Here is a 26,591-nt window from a genome sequence, read left to right as displayed (position 1 = left end):
ATATCCTAATGAGAAAAATTCACATTTATTGTAGTGCCTGGTATAGGACTAGATTCCAGAGCATTTTGTCATTGTTAAAATCCTTGCTTGTCAAACTTTCTTCATTATATATTGACCTCATTTTGTTAGTTAAGAGTTAAGTTTTTAACTTAAAAATAAGTAGAATTATTTAGTATGCCCTACACTAAAGCTACTTTCCATGATCTTCCATAATATCCGTTATCATAGCAGTCATATCTGCTGTGATGTGACTGACCACTTGGATATGGTACCTATATTGCCATCTACTGGAAACTATTTCAAATTACATACGGAAACACCAGACCACAGAGAATGCTGCTATAAAAGAGTGCAGTTCTTTACACAGTGACATAATGGTGAAATTTCTGGTAGACAACATGGTAAAAATAAGCACTATGTGGTAACTCTGCTTTCAGTTCTTAATGAATACAAACAGCCTGTGTGAATTTCTTCACTCAATGTGCCGACGTGATTTTGTACAATCAATACCTCATCACCTGATGGTTCTAAATGTTCTGTTTTTGACACACAGGGATGCTTCAAAGTTTTATTAATAAAGTAAAAGACTGGACTTCCCTGGTGGCACAGTGTTTAAGAATCCGCCTGCCAATCCGCCAGCAAGTGCAATCCCTGGTCCAGAAGATCCCACATGCCGTGCAGCAGCTAAGGCCATGTGCCACAACTACTGAGCCTACGCTCTAGAGCCCGTGAGCCACAACTACTGAGCCCGCGTGCTACAACTACTGAAGCCTGTACACCTAGAGCCCGTGCTCCACAACAAGAGAAGCCACTGCACTGAGAAGCCCGCGCACCACAACGAAGAGTAGCTCCCGCTTGCCGCAACTAGAGAAAGCCTGTGCGCAGCAACGAAGACCCAACGCAGCCAAAAAATAAATAATAAATACATTTTTTTGAAAAAGTAAAAGGGGCTTCCCTGCTGGCGCAGTGGTTGAGAGTCCGCCTGCCGATGCAGGGGACACGGGTTCGTGCCCCGGTCCGGGGAGATCCCACATGCCGCGGAGTGGCTGGGCCCGTGAGCCATGGCCACTGAGCCTGCGCGTCCGGAGCCTGTGCTCCGCAACGGGAAAGGCCACAACAGTGAGAGGCCTGCGTACCGCCACAAGTTTGAATTTATTCCATAAGGAAAATTATGAATACTTCTTAAATTCATGTTTTATTCTAAACACTGGTATTCTGATGTGTCTTCTCATAATGTTTATACTCAAAGGAAATAGAAACTTAATGCCTTTCCTTTGTATAATTTAAGGTAAAAAACAGTATAATTTAAAAGTAAATTTAAAAAGTATAATTTAAGGTAAATAGCATAAATATTTGAAAAACATGTACAATGTAATATTATGCATAAAAATGTAGACTTTAAAATTCATTTTGTTGTATTTTAACAAATTGGGCCCAGAAAGACATGGTGATTAAAATCACAACTATGTTATGGTAACATTTAGCATGAGAATACCAAGCCTGGGAAAGAATATGATTTAATTTAATCTTAACCACACAGTGACTTTTTACAGGGTTCAATTTTCATTAAATTTTTTTAAATAAGATCTTGAGGATCTGGAAAGTATTTAAGCAAATCAAATTAAATATTTTTTGGTACCAATAATGTATGATATACAATTTTCTACAAAAGAAGTATGATTTCTTGTTATTATAAAAATACGTTGATTCCACATAAAATGTATCAAAATTTACTCCAGTATTATATTAGACTTTGTTTTATATAATAAAGTACCATCATCAGAAAACTTAATATATTGGAAATTTTGCATTCTTCTTCATGGAAATTGTTAAGCAAGCAAATTGCTCAATATCTACCATCTATCCATAACTGTAAACATTACAGAAGTGATTTGTACTCACAACAATGCTACATATGTCTCTGTCTTCTGATCTTTGAATTATGCTTCTTAAAATATATTGCATCAGTCTTGAAGAATTATATGATGGCAAAGATCCTTGAAAGTGTATCTGATTCCTCCTGTTGGCTTCAGCTGGAAATGCATGAAAGTCATACAAGATGGGTGAGTCTTATTATTCAACAACTACACAGTAGCAGAAACCACAAATTCCCTTCCAAATAAGTTCATTCTTAAATTCAAAGACCTTTTCTATGAAAACAGTCCTTAATATATGTGACTGGGTTCATGCTGCTGTAGGTTAAATTTATTTCCTCCACGGAAACAGAGAATGACATGACATTGTATATTTAGGATATTATCAGTGAGTTCCCCGGAATGACATCTAGTCACAAGAACCCTTGCTAAAAATCTCTTTCATGTCAAAATTAATGTTCAAATATTAATTATATGATTATAATTATATGCTAGTCTCAGCTTTCTCTTTTAAGGAATAAATCTGGTTACTTAGTCGCATAGATCCCATCTTGCATTACAAGTTTGTTGTTTTGAAGCTTAAGGGAAGAGTTTCAGTATCCTGTTTTAGCTTCAACATTCTGAGAAACAAATTATGAGTTCTTCACCTGGATTTCAGTTATTGATTTTCCCTGGTATTTTGGATTCAGTTCTTTCTACAGTGAGACAACAAGAGACTCATTTCCCTACGATATTTACCCTTGGCCATACATTGGTTAGTATTACAGAGAAATGCTAAAGAGTATAATATCCAGCCAAAAAGTTCAACTTGGAGAGAAAAAGGCTGGAATTCTAAAGACTCCATTTGCCTTCCCTAAAGTCATGAAGAAAGGCAATGACAGCATCTTATAAATATTTCCCACTGCCATAGAACACTGATCCTGCATAGAGGTCTGGGTTTATAACTGAAATACCTCTATTTTAGGATAGAGCATCAAGCTTAACGACATAGTTCAACTGAACTGAATCATCATCAGATTTGTGACATCTTCTAGAGATGTCCAATCAAATCTGTCACTGGTACTTGTGCCTGCACCATTTTTTTGTAGTCTTCTTGATTTCCTATTTCATTATTTCAGTCTAAGAAAAACAATTTACCTTCCCTAACCAAATCAGCCCGGCCTGGCATTTAGAAACTCATTCCAAATGATCTCTTTAAAGAGACCAATGTCATACAGTTTGTAACAAGTTCTTTTTTGTTTTATTTTCTCCCCTTCTATTCCCTTTGGTTTCACTGTATCTACTCCAAAATGCAAAAGTGCTTAGAAAAAATACATCTGGACTATATAGCAGGTCATCCAATTAGAATAATAGATAGCTCACTCACTAAAACATTTACCCAACTGAAGGATGCATCTAATCAGCAGGTCTTTCAATAACATATGCTGCACTGTGCTAGGGGTTACAAGTTCACAGATAAACGTGTTCTATTAAAAGAAGTATATATTTTGGAGGACAGTTTTGCCTGAAACATATACATGTATTTGGTCCTTTGAATTAATATCTTCTTAAAATACAAAATGCCTTATTTTGTGTCTAGCATATTTTAATCAGCATTATGTTTATACGCTCCATCTGTGTTGTATGTGTAGCTGAGGTTTGCTGAGGTTTGCTGATTTTCAGTGCAATAGATGGTTTCATGAAATAATTATATCACAATCATTTATCCATTTCATTCTTGATAGCCATTTATGCTACTTACAGGTTTTAGCAATTTTAAATAACACTGCTATGAATATTTTGTGACAAGTCTTGTTGCACATGTGTACCCACCTATGTTGGAAGCAGAAAGGAATTTCAAAATCCTGGAAAATATCTACCTTTAAAGTTAATAGATTATATCAAATGGTTTTCCAAAGTGTTTATACAAAAACTTACTTCCATCAGCAGTGTATGAGAGATACTGTTGCTTTATTTTTTTAATTTTTTTTCCATATTAAAGTTTCTTTTTAGTTTTATTATTTATTTTTTTGGTGAGGTATAGTTGTTTTACAATGTGGTGTTAGTTTCTACTGTACAGCAAAGTGAAGTAGAGTTCCCTGTGCTATACAGCAGGTTCTTATTAGTTATCTATTTTATACATATTAGGGTATATATGTCAATCTCAATCTCCCAGTTCATCCCAGCACCCCCCGGTTTCCCCCTTTGGTGTCCATACATTTGTTCTCTACATCTGTGTCTCTATTTCTGCCTTGCAAACCAGTTCATCTGTACCATTTTTCTAGATTCTACATATATGCGTTAATATACGATATTTGCTTTTCTCTTTCTGACTTCATTCTGTATGAAAGTCTCTAGGTCCATCCACGTCTCTACAAATAACCCAATTTCGTTCCTTTTTATGGCTGAGTAATATTCCATTGTATATATATGTACCACATCTTCTTTATCCGTCTGTCGATGGGCGTTTAGGTTGCTTCCATGACCTGGCTATTGTAAATAGTGCTGCAGTGAACACTGGGGTGCATACTGTTGCTTTAAATTCTTGTAAAAACTTGGTATTGCCAATCTTTGTAGCCCTTCAGGAGGGTGTTTAGTGGTATGCTGTAGTAGTTTTGATTTGCATTCTCCAATGATTAATGAGATTGCACACTTCTTGTATTTTCATTGGCCATTTTGATATATCGTGTTTTGTGAAGTGCCTGTTCAAGTCTCTTGCCCATTTTCTTTTGGATTCTGTGTTTCTCTGTATTCTGGATATGAGTCTTTTCTAGATTACATGGATTGCAAATGTTTTCATTAATTTTCCTTTCTCTCTTTATGGTAACTTCTGATACATAATTTTAACTTAGTCCAATTTCTCAATCATTTTTATTATTAATGCTTTTAGAAGTCCTGTTTAAAAATATTTCTCTACCCAAGATCATAAAAGTGCTCTTTTATGTTTTCCAAAATCTTTCATGTTTGTGCCTCCCAAAGTCTGTAGTGCACCAGCAATTGAAGAAAGGTCAAGTTATTTTTTCCCCCATAGGGATATCCACTTGGCATTGTCCCATTTTTTGAAATGAAAATCTTTCCCCACCAGTCTACAGCACCACCCTTGTACCATATAAAATTGCATATATTCATGAGGCTGCTCTGATATATCTGTTCTGTTTCATTGATTTATTTATCTTAGCCAGTACTTTCTTAATTATTCTTGCTTTATAATTAAGCATATATATCTGATAAGAGAATACCCTTTGCATTTCCAAACCAGTATCATTTTACCAATGTTCACATAATAATAACCTGCTGGCATTTTTACTGGGATTACATTGAATTTACGAATCAATTTGAGGGAATGTAAAAACATCTTTAAATTATTAAATCTCTTCATTCTTGGACATGATACTTAACAATATTTCTAGTGCTGTGAGAACTTTTCACAGGATTTATTGCAATGTATTTAAAATACTTTGATGCTATTGCAAAGGCTATATATACATGCATAAAATTTTACTTCTACTTTTTGACACAGTATCCAACAACTTTGTCAAATTTGCACATTAATTATAATAATGAATATGTGTATTCTCCCTTCCTTTTCCATTCTTTTACCTTTTAAAAAATTGCCTTATTGCACTGGCTATGATTTCAGGTATAATGCATAATAGAAGTGTTAAGAGAGGATATCTTTGTTTTAGCCTTAATCTTGGAGAGAAAGTATTCAGTAGTTCACTATCAAATACAAAGTTTCCTTGATGTTTTCTGTGCCTACCCATGATCAAATTAAGGAAGTTTCTTCTAGTCCTAATTTTTTAGAAGCTTTTTTTTTTTTAAATCATATATAGATGTTTAATTTTACCAAATAGTTTCTGTACTAATTTAGTAGATTATAAATTTGTCCTTTATTTTGTTAATATGAAAAATTAAATTGGTTGATTATTAAAGGTTAAGCCCACCTTTCCTTCCTGGAATAAACCTAATTTGATCATGATATGTCATCCTTTTTATATAATACTGAATTGGATATGCTTTTATTTTGCTTATAATTTTTGAATCTATGTTTAAAGTAAAGTTGATCTACATTTTACCTTCCTTGTAATGTCATTGTTGGGTTTAGTTTCAAAGAGTATCCTTACCTCATAAAAAGATATGAAAAGATCTCTATGTCATGGGAGTGTTATTTCTTTCTTAACCATTTGGTAGAACTAGTGAAACCAAGAAGGACTGTAGATTTATTTTTTGAAAAAAATTATATATTCAATCACTTTAAAATTATAAGATAAGGTAGATTTACCATTTTTCTTTTTTTGCTGTGTCTGGTTTATATGCATTGTTTTCTTGCCTAATATCTCTCTCTTCTCCTTTGTTTCTATTTTCGTATATGATAGACGACTCGACTATTGCCCTTAGGTTTTTAACTTTCTCTTCTGCGCAGCCCATCATTTTGCGTCTCTGGGCTTTCTTCTAGCTATATTCTCCTGACACTTCTTCCAATTCATTAACCCTTCTTCAACTGTAACGAACATGAAATTACATTAATCTATTTAGAACGTAATTTTAATTGTTTTATTTTTTAGTTCAATAGCTTCAATTTGTTTTCTAATGTATTTTCTGTATGTATGTATATAACGCACACACTTAATTCTTATACATGCTCTGCTAAAGATCTAATTTTGTGCTTTATTTCCTTAAATATATTAAGAATAGTGATTGCATAGTTTGTGTCTGACAACTCCATTAAATGGATTCCCTGTGGATCCTTTTTTATAGTCTGTTTTCTTCTTCTCCTCCTCCTTCTCCTCTTCCTCCCCTTTCCCCACCCATTCCTCCCCTTTCCCCACCCCTTCCTCCTACCACCTCTTCCTCCCCTACCTCTTCCTCCTCTGCTGCTTCTTCTTCTTCTTCTGTCCTTTCTTTCTTCCTTCCTTTCTTTATGGCTGCCTTGGGTCTTCATTGCTGTGCGCGGGCTTTCTCTAGTTGCAGCGAGCGGGGGCTACTCTTCGGTGCGGTGCGTGGGCTTCTCATTGTGGTGGCTTCTCTTGTTTCAGAGCAAGGGCTCTAGGTGCGCGGACTTCAGTAGTTGTGGCTCGTGGGCTCTAGAGTGGAGGTTCAGTAGTCGTGGGGCACAGGCTTAGTTGCTCTGCGGCATGTGGGATCTTCCTGGACCAGGGCTCGAACCCGTGTCCCCTGCATTGGCAGGCAGATTCTTAACCACTGCACCACCAGGGAAGTCCCTTTCCTCTTCTTCTAATTTTGTTTTTACTTTAAAATTTTTCTTCCTTCATGTGCCTGTATTGTTTTGATTTCACAAAATAAAGAAATAAATGGAAACCTAGGAAGATATTCTATTCCAGTAAAGAAAGTTTATACTTGCTACTGGCAAGTGAGCAGGGACACAGCAATTCAAAGCACCTTGATCTAATGTCAGGATTGAGAAGGTATACTGAAATAGCTTTAAATGCCAATCTCTCCCACATTTACCCTTACTTAAAATATATGGGAATTCACCAGTATTATTCTTCTTTGATGCTCTGTGAATACCAAGTTTTGTCTCTGAGTCATAGGAGGTTGTAGAAACTCTTGTTCTTATTCTGGTTTTGAGATGTATCTTCAGAAATCAGCCCCCTCAAATATGAGGCTTACCTCTCTGGATTTCTTTCTTCTCCCAGACCTGGACTCCATGATTCTTCACTGCCTTGATAGCTCTGCAATGTCTTCCAGGTGAGTTTTAGTATATTTTTACCTAAGACTGAAAATGGTCTAATTTTCTAGACTGCCATTACCCTAAGGCTGAATATATTTTTAAATAGATAAAATTAATAGAGGTAGTAAGAAAACAAATGCAAAACAAAAAATTCCCCATAAAATTATACTCTTAGAAAATAGAGTACCATTTTCTCTGTGACATGACTTACGCTCTTCTTAAAAAAAGTATTTTGTCAGTGTTCCTATACTTCAAAATTAACTTTAAAAAATTTCTAATTGGAGCTGTTTTCTAGAACTGGTTCCAGCTTGCATTTTTCAGTAAATTCTTTGTGGGAGAGGAGTTCAGAGAGGAGCTCTCTGAATTCACTTCTATTTAATGGATTTGTCAGATTCACTGACTCTTCACTCTTCCTTCTGGAAGATATTCTGACTGATACACACAGTATGCTGATTACTCATGGTTAGTAGGCTCTTCTAAATGTGCTTCTGTGTTTCTGCCCACATTTGTCAGGTTGAAAAGCTTGTTTTTATCATAAACTGCTGAAGTTTGAGGAACATAAAGGTTACTTTTTATTGTTTACTCAGAAGTGTTCCTAAGCATTTTTCTGTATCTGGGTTCACTGTCTTTGTTTCCTTACAAATAAGGAGAATGGAAGCAATCTTGAGCAAATGCTTGTTATGCCTCACCTTTTTTTTTTTTTTTTTTAAAGTAAAGCACCTGCTCTGTCTCTAGCCACTGGTGTCCTGGATTTCTTTTTTTAAACTAATTAATTTATTTTTTGGCTGTGTTGGGTCTTCGTTTCTGTGCGAGAGCTTTCTCTAGTTGCGGCAAGCGGGGGCCACTCTTCATCACGTTACGTGGGCCTCTCACTATTGCGGCCTCTCTTGTTGCAGAGCACAGGCTCCAGACGCACAGGCTCAGTAGTTGTGGCTCACGGGCCTAGCTGTTCCGTGGCATGTGGGATCTTCCCAGACCAGGGCTCGAACCCGTGTCCCCTGCATTGGCAGGCAGATTCTCAACCACTGTGCCACCAAGGAAGCCCTATGCCTCACCTTTAAGTAGTAATATGATTGATTTATTCCTTTTATAATTTGGGGGTAAACTGAAGAGCTAACATTACAAGCATGTGAGCACGTGCATGCACACACATGCTTTATTCTCTAGTGTCATCTGTTTTTTCTACGAACTTAAAAAAAAAAGTGGATGCCACTTCTGTGTTCCTGACGTCCAAAGAACATATTTTTAGAACATATACTTTCTCTTTCTATGTATTTTACTATCCTGCGTACATCTGTATGAACTTAAATATTTTTCCAAAACAACTAACATACGCAGCATTTAGAAAGACAATTTGAAAAATTTTACACATAGATATATGAACTTGTAACAATTCTTTAAAACCTGTCTTGCCAATTTTTTCTTTATATCACCTCACTAAAACAGTGTTTAAAAGTATGATTCAAAACAGGTGACTCGCAATTTTCCTGAAGACTCAAAGCCCACATGATAGTTAAAAAGCTTTCTACCTTATCCATTTAATCATTTAAGTTCTACTCTTGAGAAACCCACTGTGTAATTTTATGTAGTATAAAGTTAACATGTTTGGTGAGATTCAGTGAAGCTATATTAACGGTAAGTCAAACTTCAGAATCAGGTACCTCATTTTCATCAAGCATTATGTGGATGATGGTCTTCTTTCTCCCTGTAAAATGTGTGTTACATTTTCATTAACCATAAAAATACACTAAAAACTCATAATTATGGCAGTAATGATGACTTTTAAATAGTGCTAAGAAGTTTAAAAGTATAAAACCTCTCAAGACTTATATAATATGCAAAATAAATTATTATGCCACTTCACTTAGTGAATATTAAGTAAGCTTCTTTAGCTACTTGTGCCATCAGTTTATTTCACTCAGCTGAATAGTCTAATAATATTTTCATTAAATATTTATATGAACAATCAAACACTGTAAATGAAGAGCATATCCCTTGACATTCAAGATGGTTTCCAGGCTGATATCAGCAGTTTGTTATGTAGGTAGGGCTCATTTGCTATGGCTTAGAATTATGTTTTCCATTAGCTTTGAGTATCATATGTCTGACCTTAGAATAAAGGCTATTCATCATGTCTTCTAATTTCTAAATTTTATTTCTTCATTTAGAAAGTACTGACAATAGAAAATTAAGTGCATTTAAAAGTTGGGGTTATGTTTACTAATTCAGCCAAGGAAACTGATGAACACAGCTCATTTTTTAAAGCATTGGAAAATATACTCTTTGCTGTTATATGTTTAATACCATCCTGTTCATCTCACTTAATTTATATTTCCATTAAGTAAAGGTGAATCTAATATTTGACTTCAGCTTTATATGTGATTTTTCAACTTATGAATGCATGATAGCACAGTGACTGAAATTTAATTGTCACATTTAATTTTAAATCCTGTAAGGGTAGTCACATGCTAAGTCTGTACGTTTCTCCTCCTGAAATACTTGTCTTACTTTCATGGCTATTTGAGATCACTGGAAGTTAATATCAAAATGATCCTGTACATTATCTAGATTATAAATCTAGAAATTAGATTCATATCACAAATTTCAAATAAATACAAAACTTCTTGGGTTGCCACTTTAAATGCTTGGAAGAAGTTACAACTAAAACTTAAAAAGGTAAAAATTATTAGCTTCAACATCTTACGGAAAAACCTGAACAAACTTTTTGGCCACCCCGATACAAACAGGGATGTACAAAAAAAGTTTTATTTGAAGCAAATTAAATATGACTTATTTGCATCTTTTGTGATTAATGGGAAATTTAATTTAGATTATTATAGGGCTAATCCATACGCAGCTCGGGGCCATGTGAAGGCACTGAACGTCCTTCACATCAGTACTCTGTTTGCTGATACGGAACACCGTCCATAACTGCACAGCTTCTATAGTCTGATTGTTCCACTATTTCTATGATATATTTGGGTGTAGGGCATATATTTGATAAGAACAAAAACCCTGATGTCTACCATCAAGCCTCTCAGTCACAGTAAATAGGCAATATCCTCCAACTTCTCCGGGATATTGCAAGAGCCTGACTTATTATAGACCATAGACCTTAGACCAAGCCTGCTCTTCCCTATAATAATGTTTCCAATTCCCACCTCTTAGTCACTAATTCATCATGTTCCATATATTTCTTGAGAACACAGCATAATGTCCTCAATCAGTTTTGTCGTATAATAGTTCGAGTGACCGCCTAATTCGTCATCCAAACCAGAGCATTTTGGGGGTAAGAGGTATTAATAATCATGAGAAGGCAACAAATACAGCTGGCTGTCTTAGATTAGGCTCCCCAGAAGCAGACTCTGGTTGATATTAAAGTGATTTCTTAGGATGTATTCCCAGGAAAACCTGGTAGAGGAGTGGGGAAGCAGAGCTGTGATGGGAAAGAGGCCTAGCAAGAATGCTGCATCAGTGAAGTCCCGTGGTAGTGCACTTACCAGATGAAGTACAAGACATCCAGTTACAGTGGATTTTAAATTAAACAATAATTAATTTTTTATGGTATAAGTGTGTTCCAAACATTGCGTGGGACATACTTATACCAAAAAACAACTCCTTGCTGGCTGTCCTGTTTTTTATTTGCTAAATTTGGCAAACCTACCCAAGAGGTCTTGGGAGAGTGAAAGAATATGGATCACACCTGGGAGGGCCACGGGACAAGAAAGTATATTTAAACCTCCATATCCATCAGTCACTGGTGGAGCACAGCTCTGGACAAATATAAATTCCCAGGCAATTGCATCTTTCTGGGTACTCAGGCAAAGGAGATCGATCATAGGAGTCTGAGGGCAGAATTTCCACAAAGAGACACAAGTGCTAGCTGTTGGCACAGAAGCCACACTGGGAGCTTCCATTTGCAAAGATGGGAAAAAAGAGATCTGAGGGGGTATGGGCAGAGCACTGACAGCATCATATTATCCCAGGAAAACTGACATGTGTGGTCGTCCTGACAATAGCTAGTGGTCTATGCTTAGGGCTTGAAAGCGCTCCTGAGACTAAGAAGAAACACTTTTTTGGAATTGGATGGTAATGGGGCTCTTCCAGAACACTGGAAGAAATAGTATACCCTCCCAAACATCCACAATTTTACATCTCAATGAATTACCATGCCATCAAAATTAACTGGGACATATACTCTCCATTTTGTAGATAATGCAAGTGAATTTATTCCCTAAAGATTATTTTAATTTAACAGAAATTAAAAGGTCATGAAATGAAGCTTCTTGCTTTATTTTCGGACAAATTTAGCCATTTATGATAGATTATCATCCTATAAGTAGAACTAACATGTACATTACTTAAACACTACCTGAAGATTAATTGGAGCTTCATATGGTAGGGAAGGCAATGGCTCCCCCAAATAAGAGTAAAAAAACTCAGAGTATGAGACATAACTTGGAATAACCTTCCATTTCTTTTCAGGTTCTTCTGGTAATTCCATATCCTGAACTTAATGTATAGGCCTCCTAGGTAATTAGGTTGCTAATTACTATTGGAGTTTCCTCCGACCCTAAGGAATTGTACAGTTAAATTTATTCTAAAAGTTAACTACAGTTTTCTGACTCCTTGGAGGTGAGTCAAGAAGTAAGATAATGAAAATTTGCTTCCAGGTTCAGAAGAAGGCCTTCTCCTATAATATATAATGCCTGATTATTCAACATAAAAACATCACTCATGGGCTTCCCTGGTGGCGCAGTGGTTGAGAGCCCGCCTGCTGATGCAGGGGACATGGGTTCGTGTCCCGGTCCGGGAAGATCCCACATGCCGCGGAGCGGCTGGGCCCGTGAGCCATGGCCGCTGAGCCTGTGCATCCGGAGCTTGTGCTCCGCAACGGGAGAGGCCACAACAGTGAGAGGCCCACGTACCGCAAAAAAAATAAAACATCACTCTTTTACATAGATAATTTACAGTTTCTATCCTACCACTGAACTTGGCTATCAATTAGCTTGTTGAATCTGTTAATGCATGCATGTAAATATGCATGTAGTGTATAATGGTACATGGAATAGTAAGTGGTACGATAATTAGATTGATATCCTTGAGACATTGCCTAATAGAACTACCTAACCCATCAGGATGCATATTTCTTTTAGGAAATATGAAAGGTAACTTTCAGTCCAGAGCTCTAATTAGGGTATATACTTTCTGGGAAGCCAGAATGTATAGATCCTCCTCTCTTCATAGCCATGAGACCAAAGGTATGTTTGTCATTGTAGGATACTGAATGTTCTTACAGAGAAAAAGTATGTGATGAGTGGTTCCTTGAGGAGAAAAAACCCAAAAAAACAAAATAAACCCTCCGCAACCCATGATTTATTTGATTATATCCACGTTTTTTAGCTTAGCCTGCAAGATCCATCTTGACCTGGCTCCCGCCTTTTCCTGACCTCACGTTCCAGTGGTCCCTTTTTAAACACACACCATTACAGCATACCCCAAATTAACATTATATCTTCCCTTTGCTAAAACTGCTCCATCTCACTGGAATGTGCTCACTACATCCCTGCCTCACCTCCCCTGGCTAACAGCTACTTATCCTTTAATACTCCATTCAGGAAACACACTTCAGGAAGTCTTCTCTGTTCTTTCCCAGACTTGGTTAGGTATTTCATCTATTCTCCCATAATGTATAGTGCATATACTATCTTCACAACCTGAGGCATTGGTGTACTTTACCTACGTATGCATCCCTTTCCCTGGAGAGGAAACTATTTGAGCAGAAGATGAGATCCAACTTTCTCTGCATTCTCTAAATTTAGCAGAATATCCAGGACACATAGGAGGGTTTCAATAATAGTTTATGGAATGGATGAATGAATGAATTAATCGCATACTCTGGCTTACTACTGAAGCTGAGAATAAATAACCATGAGCTGAGGATAAGAAAATGTCAAGCCTTCAGTTTAAATACAGCTCTATTTCATTCTAAGTTGATTCTTAAATAAGGCTATAATGCAGATAATTGTTAGCTGGTAGATCTACGGTATAAAGTATTAATATCATCGTTAAATTAAAACATGAAATTCACTATAGAGATTTTTTATCGGTCTACCATTAAAAAAGAGAATATTATATACAACTTTTTACATCCTATTTTAATCATTTTTCATATTCATACATATTAAACATATGCATATACATACGAAAGCAAATGAATGATTATAGTAATATTACTATGAGAATAAAATAATCATTCATGTCTACTTGTCTCCATCACCTTATGTCTTAAGAGCTAAAGGAGACAGGATTAACTTAACTTCTTTAATTTAAGATTTAAAGGAGACAATTGATTAGCTCTGTTAAAATCAATTAACTATGATATTTAGAATGTCAGAGTAAATTCAAACACTCTGATCTTACGTTTTTCAAATCCCATGAGAAGAAAATTTCATTCAGTCTAATCAGAAAAAGTAGAGGTTGCCTAAGACCAATAAACTTAGATCTGGATTCTAGGAATCAAGGACTGCGCGCCTGTCATCAAAGCATTAGACTATTATTCTCTCTTACTATTTAATTAGAAACTGGTAATTGTCATTTTGCACATAAATTCTTTGAGGCACATTAGATGATACTCTAACATTTAAATAATGCGTTTTATCTTTAACATAATTTATAGACATGAATTAAGTAATCTTCCAAAGAGGCTATTTGAAAATTTTATCTCCCTTGAAAGTGATTATGGTTAAAATTTCCACTTAGTGGCATTGTATATAATTGTGCAACCATTACACTTCACAGCTAAACTAATCCATCATTTTTCCCCCAGTTACCATTTACTCTGATACTAAATGAGATAAGCATTAGATACTTACATAGTAATTTTATCAGGAACCTGGACCAGTGGACAGTTTTATCCTTCATATCTAGTTCTTGTGCTTCTGGGGGAATTCCCAGTGATGCCGTTCTATTCCTTGAAAATAAAGTAGACAATGGTCTTTAATACCATTCTTTAACAGGAAAAAATGTTCACCGTTAACAATATCACATGGGTACCATATTATTAATGAAATGAAAGGAAGAACTGCGTTATATGTTATCTTTTCAGTTGCACTGGATGAACAGAGACACAGGCAAAATGCAAATAATGGGGATTTATTATGAGGGTATACTGGAAAATAGGAAAGAAGAAGAAACGTTTTTGTGAGCGTCACATTAAAAATTCCCTCAAAGAAAGATACAAGTGGCTTTTTTTGTACTCTTGTCATATCCCTACACTAAGCCATAGGCTACTAGCTCTTTGATCAGTCAGCTGGTTATAGACCAATCAAATGTTGGCCAGAAAGGCAGGGTAGCATGGTACAAAGTATGGCAATCTTTGTATAAAGATTTTCTCACCAGAGAGCTGAATAACCATCAAATCTTTAGCAAATGTCCAAAGGGGACAAAATAAGTAACAGGCATCTGAGGTTTATCAGAAGAAAGGCAATACAACTATCAGTGAAGATGAAACTTCAGAGTTTTTCCAGTACAAAAATCATAATTTATGGAACACTATGTAAGATGTGCATTACATATATCAATTATTTTATTTAATCATCATAACAACACTGGAAGGTAGATATTGCTAATCTCACATTACAGATAAGACCCCCCAAATTTAAGGAACTTGATCAAGTTCACACAACTAGTAGTAGAACTAGAATATCAACTGAGGTTTGGCCGATATTAAATCTAATTCTTTCCTCAATGGTACCATACTGACTTTCACAGGAATTATTATAATATCAACTAATGGTTATGGGTTGAACCTCATGCTGATTGGTCATATGCAACAATCTCTCATTCTTATTAACTTGGAGCATATTAAAGTGGGATATATTCTTCTCCTATTTGGGAGAGGGTGGAACAAAGTTTACACATTCATGGATATGAAAGAAATAATTATTTTTCTTTGGCTCAGAACTAATGGGAGGCAAGTCAGGTGCACTCAGCAAAGACAAGATCATTAGAAACAGAGTCGAGGAATACCTTGTCCTTTGTCCTCTGTCTCCCAGGCTGGTGCTTCTTTTTTTTTTTTTTTGCAGTACGCGGGCCTCTCACTGCACAGAGTCCACCTGCTGATGCAGGTCCGTGCCCCGGTCAGGGAAGATCCCACATGCCTCGCAGCGGCTGGGCCCGTGAGCCATGGCCGCTGAGCCTGCGCGTCCGGAGCCTGTGCTCCGCAACGCGAGAGGCCACAACAGTGAGAGGCCAGCGTACCGCAAAAAAAAAAAAAAAAAAAAAAAAAAAAAGAGGTTGCAGCAAATCTAGTCCTTTTACGAAATCTTGCCTTTTCAGCCTATGGAATTCTGCTTAAAATGTGTTTTGCCGGGGAGGCTTCCGGGAAGATGGCGGAAGAGTAAGACGCGGAGATCACCTTCCTCCCCACAGATACACCTGAAATACATCTGCACGTGGAACAACTCCTACAGAACACCTACTGAACGCTGGCAGAAGACCTCAGACCTCCCAAAAGGCAAGAAACCCCCCCACGTACCTGGGTAGGGCGAAATAAAAAAGAATAAACAGAGACAAAAGAATAGGGACGGGACCTGCACCAGTGGGAGGGAGCTGTGAAGAAGGAAAAGTTTGCACACACGCAGAAGCCCCTTCGCGGGCGGAGAGTGCGGGTGGCGGAGGGGGGAGCTTCGAAGCCGCGGAGGAGTGCACAGCAACGGGTGCGGAGGGCAAAGCGGGGAGATTCCCGCACAGAGGATCAGGGCCGACCGGCACTCACCAGCCCGAGAGGCTTGTCTGCTCACCCGCCGGGGCGGGCGCGGCTGGGAGTTAAGGGTAGGGCTTCGATCGGATAGCCGGGAGAGGACTGGGGTTGGCGGCGTGAACACAGCCTTCAGGGGATTAGTGCGCCACGGCTAGCCGTGAGGGAGTCCGGGGAAAAGTCTGGACCTGCCAAAGAGGCAAGAGACTTTTTCTTACCTCTTTGTTTCCTGGTGTGCAAAGAGAGGGGATTAAGAGCGCTGCTTAAAGGAGCTCCAGAGACGGGCGCGAGCCGCGGCTAAAAGCGCAGACCCCAGAGACGGGCATGAGACGCTAAGGCTGCTGCTGCCGCCAGCAAGAAGCCTGTTTGCGAGCACAGGTCACTATCCACACCCCCTTTCCGGGGAGCCTGTGCAGCCCGCCACTGCCAGGTTCCCGGGATCCAGGGACAACTCCCCGGGAGAATACACGGTGCGTCTTACGTTGGTGCAACGTCACGCTGGCCTCTGCTGCCGCAGGCCCGCCCCACACTCCGAGCCCCTCCCTCCCCATAGCCAGAGTGAGCCAGAGCCCCCGAATCAGCGGCTCCTTTAACCCCGTCCTGTCTGAGCGATGAAGAGACGCCCTCCGGCGACCTACACGCAGAGGCGGGGCCAAATCCAAAGCTGAACCCCGGCAGCTGTGCGAACAAAGAAGAGAAAGGGAAATCTCTTCCAGCAGCCTCAGGTGCAGCGGATTAAATCTCCACAATCAACTTGATGTACCCTGCATCTGTGGAATACCTGAATAGAAAACGAATCATCCCAAATTGAGGAGGTGGACTTTGAGAGCAAGATTTATGATTTTTTCCCCTTTTCCTCTTTTTGTGAGTGTGTGTGTGCTTCTGTGTGAGATTTTGTCTGTATAGTTTTGCTTCCACCATTTGTCCTAGGGTTCTATCCGTCCATTTTTAAAAAAAAATTTTTTTCTTAATAATTATTTTTTATTTTAATACTTTATTTTACTTTATCTTCTTTCTTTCTTTCTTTCTTTCTTTCTTTCTTTCTTTCTTTCTTTCTTTCTTTCTTTCCTTCTTTCCTTCCTTCCTTCCTTTAGAAAACGAATCATCCCAAATTGAGGAGGTAGATTTTGAGAGCAAGATTTATGATTTTTTTCCCCTTTTCCTCTTTTTGTGAGTATGTGTATGCTTCTGTGTGAGATTTTGTCTGTATAGCTTTGCATCCACCATTTGTCCTAGGGTTCTATCTGTCCGTTTTTTGTTTAATTTTTTCTCTTAATTTTTTATTTTAATAACTTTATTGTATTTTATCTTTATTTTATTTACTTTATCTCCTTTCTTTTCTTCCTTCCTTCCCTCCTTCCTTCCTTCCTCCCTCCCTCCCTTCTTTCTTTCTGTCTTTCTTTCTCTCTCTCTCTCTTTCTACTTCTACTAATTTTTTCTTTCTACTTTTTCTCCCTTTTATTCTGAGCCGTGTGGATGAAAGGCTCTTGGTGCAGCAGCCAGGAGTCAGTGCTGTGCCTCTGAGAAGGGAGAGCCAACTTCAGGACACTGGTCCACAAGAGACCTCCCAGCTCCACATAATATGAAATGGCGAAAATATCCCAGAGATCTCCATCTCAACACCAGCACCCAACTTCACTCAACAACCAGCAAGCTACAGTGCTGGACATCCTATGCCAAACAACTAGCAAGACAGAAACACAACCCCACCCATTAGCAGAGAGGCTGCCTAAAATCATAATAAGTCCACAGACACCCCAAAACAGACCACCAGATGTGGACCTGCCCACCAGAAAGACAAGATCCAGCCTCATCCACCAGAACACAGGCACTAGTCCCCTCCACCAGGAAACCTACACAACCCACTGAACCAACCTTAGCCACTGGGGACAGACACCAAAAACAACAGGAACTACGAACCTGCAGCCTGCAAAAAGGAGATCCCAAACACAGTAAGATAAGCAAAATGAGAAGACAGAGAAACACACAGCAGATGAAGGAGCAAGGCAGAAACCCACCAGACCTAACCAATGAAGAGGAATAGGCAGTCTACCTGAAAAAGAATTCCGAATAATGATAGTAAAGATGATCCAAAATCTTGGAAATAGAATAGACAGAATGCAAGAAACATTTAACAAGGACCTAGAAGAACTAAAGATGAAACAAACAATGATGAACAACACAATAAATGAAATGAAAAATACTCTAGATGGGATCAATAGCAGAATAACTGAGGCAGAAGAACGGATAAGTGACCTGGAAGATAAAATAGTGGAAATAACTACTGCAGAGCAGAATAAAGAAAAAAGAATGAAAAGAACTGAGGACAGTCTCAGAGACCTATGGGACAACATCAAACGCACCGACATTTGAATTATAGGGGTTCCAGAAGAAGAAGAGAAAAAGAAAGGGACTGATAAAATCTTTGAAGAGATTATAGTTGAAAACTTCCCTAATATGGGAAATAGTTAATCAAGTCCAGGAAGCACAGAGAGTCCCATACAGGATAAATCCAAGGAGAAATACTCAAGACACATATTAATCAAACTGTTAAAAATTAAATACAAAGAAAACATATTAAAAGCAGCAAGGGAAAAACAACAAATAACACATAAGGGAATCCCCATAAGGTTAACAGCTGATCTCTCAGCAGAAACTCTGCAAGCCATAAGGGACTGGCAGGATATATTTAAAGTGATGAAGGAGAAAAACCTGCAACCAAGATTACTCTACCCAGCAAGGATCTCATTCAGATTTGATGGAGAAATTAAAACCTTTACAGACAAGCAAAAGCTGAGAGAGTTCAGCACCACCAAACCAGCTCTACAACAACTGCTAAAGGAACTTCTCTAGGCAACAAACACAAGAGAAGGAAAAGACCTATAATAACGAACCCAAAACAATTAAGAAATTGGGAATAGGAACATCAATGTATTTGGTAAAGTAGCAGGATACAAAATTAATGCACAGAAATCTCTGGCATTCCTATACACTAATGATCAAAAATCTGAAAATGAAATCAAGAAAACACTCCCATTTACCACTGCAACAAAAAGAATAAAATATCTAGGAATAAACCTACCTAAGGAGACAAAAGACCCATATGCAGAAAATTTAAGACACTGATGAAAGAAATTAAATAGATGGAGAGATATACCATGTTCTTGGATTGGAAGAATCAACATTGTGAAAATGACTCTACTACCCAAAGCAATCTACGGATTCAATGCAATCCCTATCAAACTACCACTGGCATTTTTCACAGAACTAGAACAAAAAAATTCACAATTTATATGAAAACACAAAAGACCCTGAATAGCCAAAGCAATCTTGAGAACGAAAAATGGAGCTGGAGGAATCAGGCTCCCTGACTTCAGACTATACTACATAGCTACAGTAATCAAGACAGTATGGTACTGGCACAGAAACAGAAAGATAGATCAATGGAACAGGATAGAAAGCCCAGAGATAAACCCACGCACATATGGTCACCTTATCTTTGATAAAGGAGGCAGGAATGTACAGTGGAGAAAGAACAGCCTCTTCAATAAGTGGTGCTGGGAAAACTGGACAGGTACATATAATAGTATGAGATTAGATCACTCCCTAACACCATACACAGAAATAAGCTCAAAATGGATTAAAGACCTAAATGTAAGGCCAGAAACTATCAAACTCTTAGAGGAAAACATAGGCAGAACACTCTATGACATAAATCACAGCAAGATCCGTTTTGACCCACCTCCTAGAGAAATGGAAATAAAAACAAAAATAAACAAATGGGACCTAATGAAACTTCAAAGCTTTTGCACAGCAAAGGAAACCATAAACAAGACCAAAAGACAACCCTCAGAATGGAAGAAAATATTTGCAAATGAAGCAACTGACAAAGGATTAATCTCCAAAATTTACAAGCAGCTCATGCAGCTCAATAACAAAAAACCAAACAACCCAATCCAAAAATGGGCAGAAGACCTAAATAGACATTTCACCAAAGAATATATACAGACTGCCAACAAACACATGAAAGAATGCTCAACATCATTAATCATTAGAGAAATGCAAATCAAAACTACAATGAGATATCATCACCCACCAGTCAGAATGGCCATCATCAAAAAATCTAGAAACAATAAATGCTGGAGAGGGTGTGGAGAAAAGGGAACCCTCTTGCACTGTTGTCGGGAATGTAAATTGATACAGCCACTGTGGAGAACAGTATGGAGGTTCCTTAAAAAACTACAAATAGAACGACCATATGACCCAGCAGTCCCACTACTGGGCATATACCCTGAGAAAACCATAATTCAAAAAGAGTCATGTACCAAAATGTTCATTGCAGCTCTATTTACAATAGCCTGGAGATGGAAATAACCTAAGTGTCCATCATCGGATGAATGGATAAAGAAGATGTGGCACATATATACAATGGAATATTACTCAGCCATAAAAATAAATGAAATTGAGCTATTTGTAATGAGGTGGATAGACCTAGAGTCTGTCATACAGAGTGAAGTAAGTCAGAAAGAGAAAGACAAATACCGTATGCTAACACATATATATGGATTTTAAGAAAAAAAAATGTCAGGAAGAACCTAGGGGTAAGACAGGAATAAAGACACAGACCTACTAGAGAATGGACTTGAGGATATGGGGAGGGGGAAGGGTAAGCTGTGACAAAGCGAGAGAGAAGCATGGACATATATACACTACCAAACGTAAGGTTGATAGCTAGTGGGAAGCAGCCGCATGGCACAGGGATATCGCCTCGGTACTTTGTGACCGCCTGGAGGGGTGGGATAGGGAGGGTGGGAGGGAGGGAGACGCAAGAGGGAAGAGATATGGGAACATATGTATATGTATAACTGATTCACTTTGTTATAAAGCAGAAACTAACACACCATTGTAAAGTAATTATCCTCCAATAAAAGATGTAAAAAAAAAAAATGTGTTTTGCCCGGCTTCCCTGGTGGCGCAGTGGTTGAGGGTACGCCTGCCAATGCAGGGGACTCGGGTTCCTGCCCCGGTCCGAGAAGATCCCACATGCCGCGGAGCGGCTGGGCCCGTGAGCGATGGCCGCTGAGCCTGCGCGTCCGGAGCCTGTGTTCCGCAACGGGAGAGGCCACAACAGTTAGAGGCCTGCGTACCACAAAAAAAAAATGTGTTTTGCCTTATGAGTAATGTAATTTCAGCTACTGCTTACATCTGTATAAGGCACTTTACTTCTATGATACTAAAAAGCAGTGTTAGTCACTCTAGACTTCCAAGCTATGACCTCTCTAAGATCCCTCTGGCTAATACCAATGAACATATTCCATACTCTGAATCTCTTTTCCTCCCTTCCTCCCCTAGAAAATATAATTGCTATTTTAAAAAACCACAAAGTGGTAAAAATAATTTATTCATTTCCAAAAAGGAACTTAAATGCAAATACGATCTCTTTTGCAAAAGCTAAGGGGTCAAATGAATAAGATATTCTATCAAAACCTCAACTATTAAACATTACAGAGGGTAGTCTACTTATTCAATAACATTGCATGACTAGATGGCCATCACAGGTATTTCTTCTGCTTCCATATCATGCAGAAAAAGGGAAACTTTGAGATCATGATGTATTCTTGGTCCCAACAGACAACAGTGGCGTAAGTCCTCTTGTGATCTAGTTGCCACAGGGTTTCTTTCATCTCTCTCTTGAGAGCTCTAAGGCACACTAGCTTCTTTTAAAAATTGACGTAAAATAGTATGTAACATTGTATAAGTTTCAGGTGTACATTATAATTCAACATCTGTACACCTTATAAAGTGATCACCATTAAAGGTCTAAAGTTACCATGAATCCTCATATGCTTGACCCCCTTCACTCTTTTTGCCAACCCCACACCTCTTTGTCATCTGGTAAACATGAATTGTTCTCTGTAGCTAAGAGTTTGGTTTGGTCATTTTGGATTTTTTAATATTCTACATATGAGTGAAATCATAAGGTATATGTCTTTCTCTGCCCAACTTATTTCATTTAGCATAATACCCTCAAGGTCCATTCATGTTGTCAAAAATGGTAAGATTTTACTACTTTTTTATGGCTGAATAGTATTCTACTGTGTGTGTGTGTGCAGGCTTATCTCTCCTGCATGGGATCTAAGGGTTGGGGTGCCTGATGTGGGGCATAAATTCATCACTCTTAGGAAAAAGTTCTGTATTTTTGAGCTCCCTCCCAATTGTGGATTCCTCACCTGGGGTGGGAGTTTTTGGCAAGACTGTGTCTCTGCCTGTACTACCATCTCAATGCTCCCCTTTTCTCCTTTGTTGTGGAGGCTTTGTTCATCAAGCTTTCAGGTCTTTTCAGAGGAAACTACTCCATATGTGGTTGTAGATCTGTTAGTCCATGGTAGGAGGTGAATTCAGGATCTCCCTAAACCACCATCTTAAACCACTGTCTAAGACATGCTAGCTTCTTATCTTTAGACTTCCCTTTCATTCTCCTTTCTCTTTCATCCCAGACACGGCAGTAATTTTAACCTTAGGGGCAGAAAAACCTGATGCTGACTGTTCAAAAAAATCTAATCCTTTTGCCATATGGAATAGTTGAAAAATATCAAGAAAAGAAGCTTCCATCTGTTTACATCTCAAAATATTATCCTCACATACTTACTCAAATTGATCTCTTTTCAGCAGATATCTTTGCCTGCTGGAGACAAAAATGTCAAAGAAATTGGGAACATTTGACATCACCTTATACAGTAGATCCTTTTTAAAATCATGGTTCAAATCTTTTAAAGCACTATAGAAAGTACATAGTGCAGTTCCTAAGACATAGTAAATATTCAATTAATATAATATTAATGAATATGTAATTAATATTTACATATTCTTTTTTATTATTGTAAGTCTAGGTTTACAATTATTTTGAGTAGGATCTGCCATCAGGGGAATGTGACCCAACTTCAAACTCCACTTACTTCCCAAGGTACCCCAGCACCAATATTACCAGTCTCTTAAGCTGAACTTTAAATTTCCTCACACATTTATTCATACAGTCATTCATTCAAGAAATATTCAGTGAGGTGGCAAACTCTGCAAAAATAGAAAGAATAAAATGTTACTGTGCTATTAATAATTAACACAGCCCTACATTCATAAGATTACAGTCCATTGACAGAGAGAGGTGTTAACCAAATAATTATCCAAGTGTGAAACTGCTATTATAATATGTGTTAGGAAGGAAAATTACAAGAGACTATATTTTTAAGGAAGTCAGGGAAGGCTGAGCTGTTTGACCTAAGACCCCCCTCCCCCCAATATCTCAGTCTCCTTCTTCAGATACCAACTAGATAAAAAGGGAGGAGATAATTCTCTAGGCAGTAAGCATGATATATACAAAGGCCCTAGGGTGGAAAAGAACATGCCCAGAACTATGGATTGTAAGGTAGAACAACGACAAGAGAGGAGCACAGTGCAATATAAGGCTGGGGAGTTAGATATGGGTGACAGCACCCAGGCTCTTGGGATGTAACATGGACTTAGCTTGAGATTCATAGTACAATTGAAGACTGAAAACAAAATGGGGATCGAACAAATGAAAGTGGGTTTACCTGGGAAATGGCACTTTTCACTTGCACTGAAGAGATACAAAGAGCTGAGATGTCAGCTTGCAAGAGAACAGAATGGTAGCAAGGAAAAATGGTAGAGTCTAGAAATATTTAGGAAATGAAGTCACGAGCAGTGCTAATAGATTTCATATGAGAGAGTGCATGAGAAGGAGGTGTTAAGGATGATGAACAGATTTCTAGTCTGGGATCTGAGTTTCAGGGAATAGGTTGGGAAGAAGTGTTTTTAAACAAGAGAATGATGTAGGCAGTGCCTTTCCATTCTTAACTTGTTTTACTCATGTGTGTAAAATAGCTACTACTCTGATGGCAGGTGGCCCATAATTCTATTTTTATAATTATTCCTCAACTAGAAAAAGTACAAAGCTTAGTTTGATTTTGCTTCCTCTCTATGCCCCATATGATTATTTTATTCTACAGAAGTAATCTAATCCGCTTAACAAAATCATATAATGTTAGCAACTTAAAGGATCTTATGAGACTTCTCATGCCATTTTGAAAGAAGAAAAAAGTGAAATAATTACACAAATATTAGTAAAATCTATACCAGCTTTTTTTTTCTTTGGCTCACATCGAAAGCAAAGTATCTGATCTATCAGTACTTTGGAACACATGGATTACTGGAACATGTGGCAACAGTAGAAATTCACCATTATCCCCAAGCCTTTAATGGTTTTTTCTTTTTTTTTTTTTTGCGGTACGCGGGCCTCTCACTGTTGTGGCCTCTCCCGTTGCGGAGCACAGGCTCCGGACACGCGGGCTCAGCGGCCATGGCTCACGGGCCCAGCCGCTCCGCGGCATGTGGGATCTTCCCGGACCGGGGCACGAACCCGTGTCCCCTGCATCGGCAGGCGGACTCTCAACCACTGTGCCACCAGGGAAGCCCCTTTAATGGTATTTTTATGGACTGGATTTCTATCAGTATTTTATTCCAATTCAATCTCACACCCTGTAAAGGAGCGAACTGAATTTAAAGTCATTGCTTACATTCAGCGTCATAGCATGTCCAGAATAAAGTTTCATTATGGCCCCACGTCCAATATCATAAACCCATGTAAAAATATGTCTCATTTCAGAGTAATAAAGATGTCTTTTACTAGAAAATGGTGAGCGTGATTCTTTCCGAAATATGTTAATAATTAAAGAGCGAGTCTGTTTTGAAGATCAGTAAATATGTATTCCTTACGAAATCTCAACTTTACAAAAGTGTAATCCATGTTAAACCCCATCTCCAAGTTTCACCAAGCATACGTTCTTGCTTTACAAGTATATATATGACACTTAAATTACATGTTTATCATTTTCACTGAGGATATTTGACATTTATAGGTTGTGGTAAAAACAAATTAAGTAATTCTGCTGCCTTAAAAAAGACACACCCGCTACAAAAGCCGGATGTTCTTTGCTTTCAAAGGAGAATAGTTTTGGTTTCCGAATGTGAGGAGTTTTTACTTATTTTCTCTTACATACATAAAAATAAAAGGAATTGTAGACATTGATAGGCATTGTTTACTAAATTTTTGTAAATAGGCTACATTAGTTCTTGGCTGATAGTAATTTAAGAGACAAGTCATTCAGTGACTTAAATGAAATAAAATAATTAAAGCAGGTCTTTTACTGGCACAAGCTGTATTGTTATCCTCAGGTTGTTCTGCTGAAGCAGATTTTTTTTTTTTTTTTTTTTTTTTTGCGGTACGTGGGCCTCTCACTGTTGTGGCCTCTCCCGTTGCAGAGCACAGCCTCCAGACGCGCAGGCTCAGTGGCCATGGCTCACCGGCCCAGCCGCTCCGCGGCATGTGGGATCTTCCCGGACAGGGGCACAAACCCGCATTGGCAGGCGGACTCTCAACCACTGCGCCACCAGGGAAGCCCAAGCAGATTTATTTTGTATTGTGGTTTATGACCAAAGTTAGAGGTGTCTCTGAAAGAACAAATTTAACTACGCCTGTCACCCAACCTGGGTTCTTTTGCACCTTTTCAAGGGCATTACAATAGAGTTTTGTGTGAACGTGATTGCCTTTGGGAAAGCCTAGGCCTAGATTTTCTCTTTAAATGATAGACCAAAAAGGATAGCTTGAATGTCAGGTTTCCACATTCTCTTTAGGAAAGGAAGGTGTGAATTCGATCCCACAGAAACTTCTAAAAATCACATTTAAGCTACGGTATGGCAGAATGCTTGCTACAGATTCAGGCTCTGAATTTTAAGATAAGTATCCTTGCAGAGTATCTGCAAGTTTTGTGCGTTCCAGTAAATAATCCAAGCTTAAATGGGAGAGGGGATTCCTCTGTTACAAATTATGTTTCTAATTTTGAATTTTTTAATAATCATTCTGTAAATCAGAGAAGCCCTAAGCGATACCCTGTCTTTAATACATCATTAGGACTATACACTGTGACAGTATTATTTTATATCCACCTATCAGACTCTATCCTATCATGATCTAAAGCCATTTAACTGGGGAAATAAAAACAAAACGGTAATTAGTCAGGAAGAGTCTCAGTTTTACTGCAAGATGGCATTGTTTGTGACTCAGGGCAAGAAAATTTGAAAAAGCATTGCTGCATCCAATGCAGTGAAGGTGCTGGGAACCTTGTCTCCTAATTCCACCATTTCCACTGCCATCTCGTTCCTTTCAAGTTGTACATTTTACCAGAAGTGCGGTTCATGCTATTTTTGTGGG

General features: G+C 38.2%; 1 protein-coding gene across 16 annotated transcripts in view; it reads right to left on the bottom strand.

Annotated features, from left to right (window-relative positions):
• The window catches only part of DNAJB9 (DnaJ heat shock protein family (Hsp40) member B9), a 707,453-nt gene that overhangs the window by 8,205 nt on the left and 672,657 nt on the right, over positions 1-26,591 (bottom strand). For all 16 annotated transcript variants that reach the window (XR_011246618.1, XR_011246616.1, XR_011246608.1 and 13 more), the window contains 2 exons: positions 14,421-14,518; positions 1,903-2,033 (listed from right to left, as the gene is read on the bottom strand). The gene's annotated coding sequence lies outside the window, so the exon portion shown is untranslated. The remainder of the gene's footprint in view (positions 1-1,902; positions 2,034-14,420; positions 14,519-26,591) is intronic.

Source organism: Delphinus delphis, chromosome 9 (genome assembly GCF_949987515.2).
Source record: "Delphinus delphis chromosome 9, mDelDel1.2, whole genome shotgun sequence".
NCBI classification, from domain to species: Eukaryota; Metazoa; Chordata; class Mammalia; order Artiodactyla; family Delphinidae; genus Delphinus; species Delphinus delphis.
This window is presented reverse-complemented; position numbering and strand designations above follow the sequence as displayed.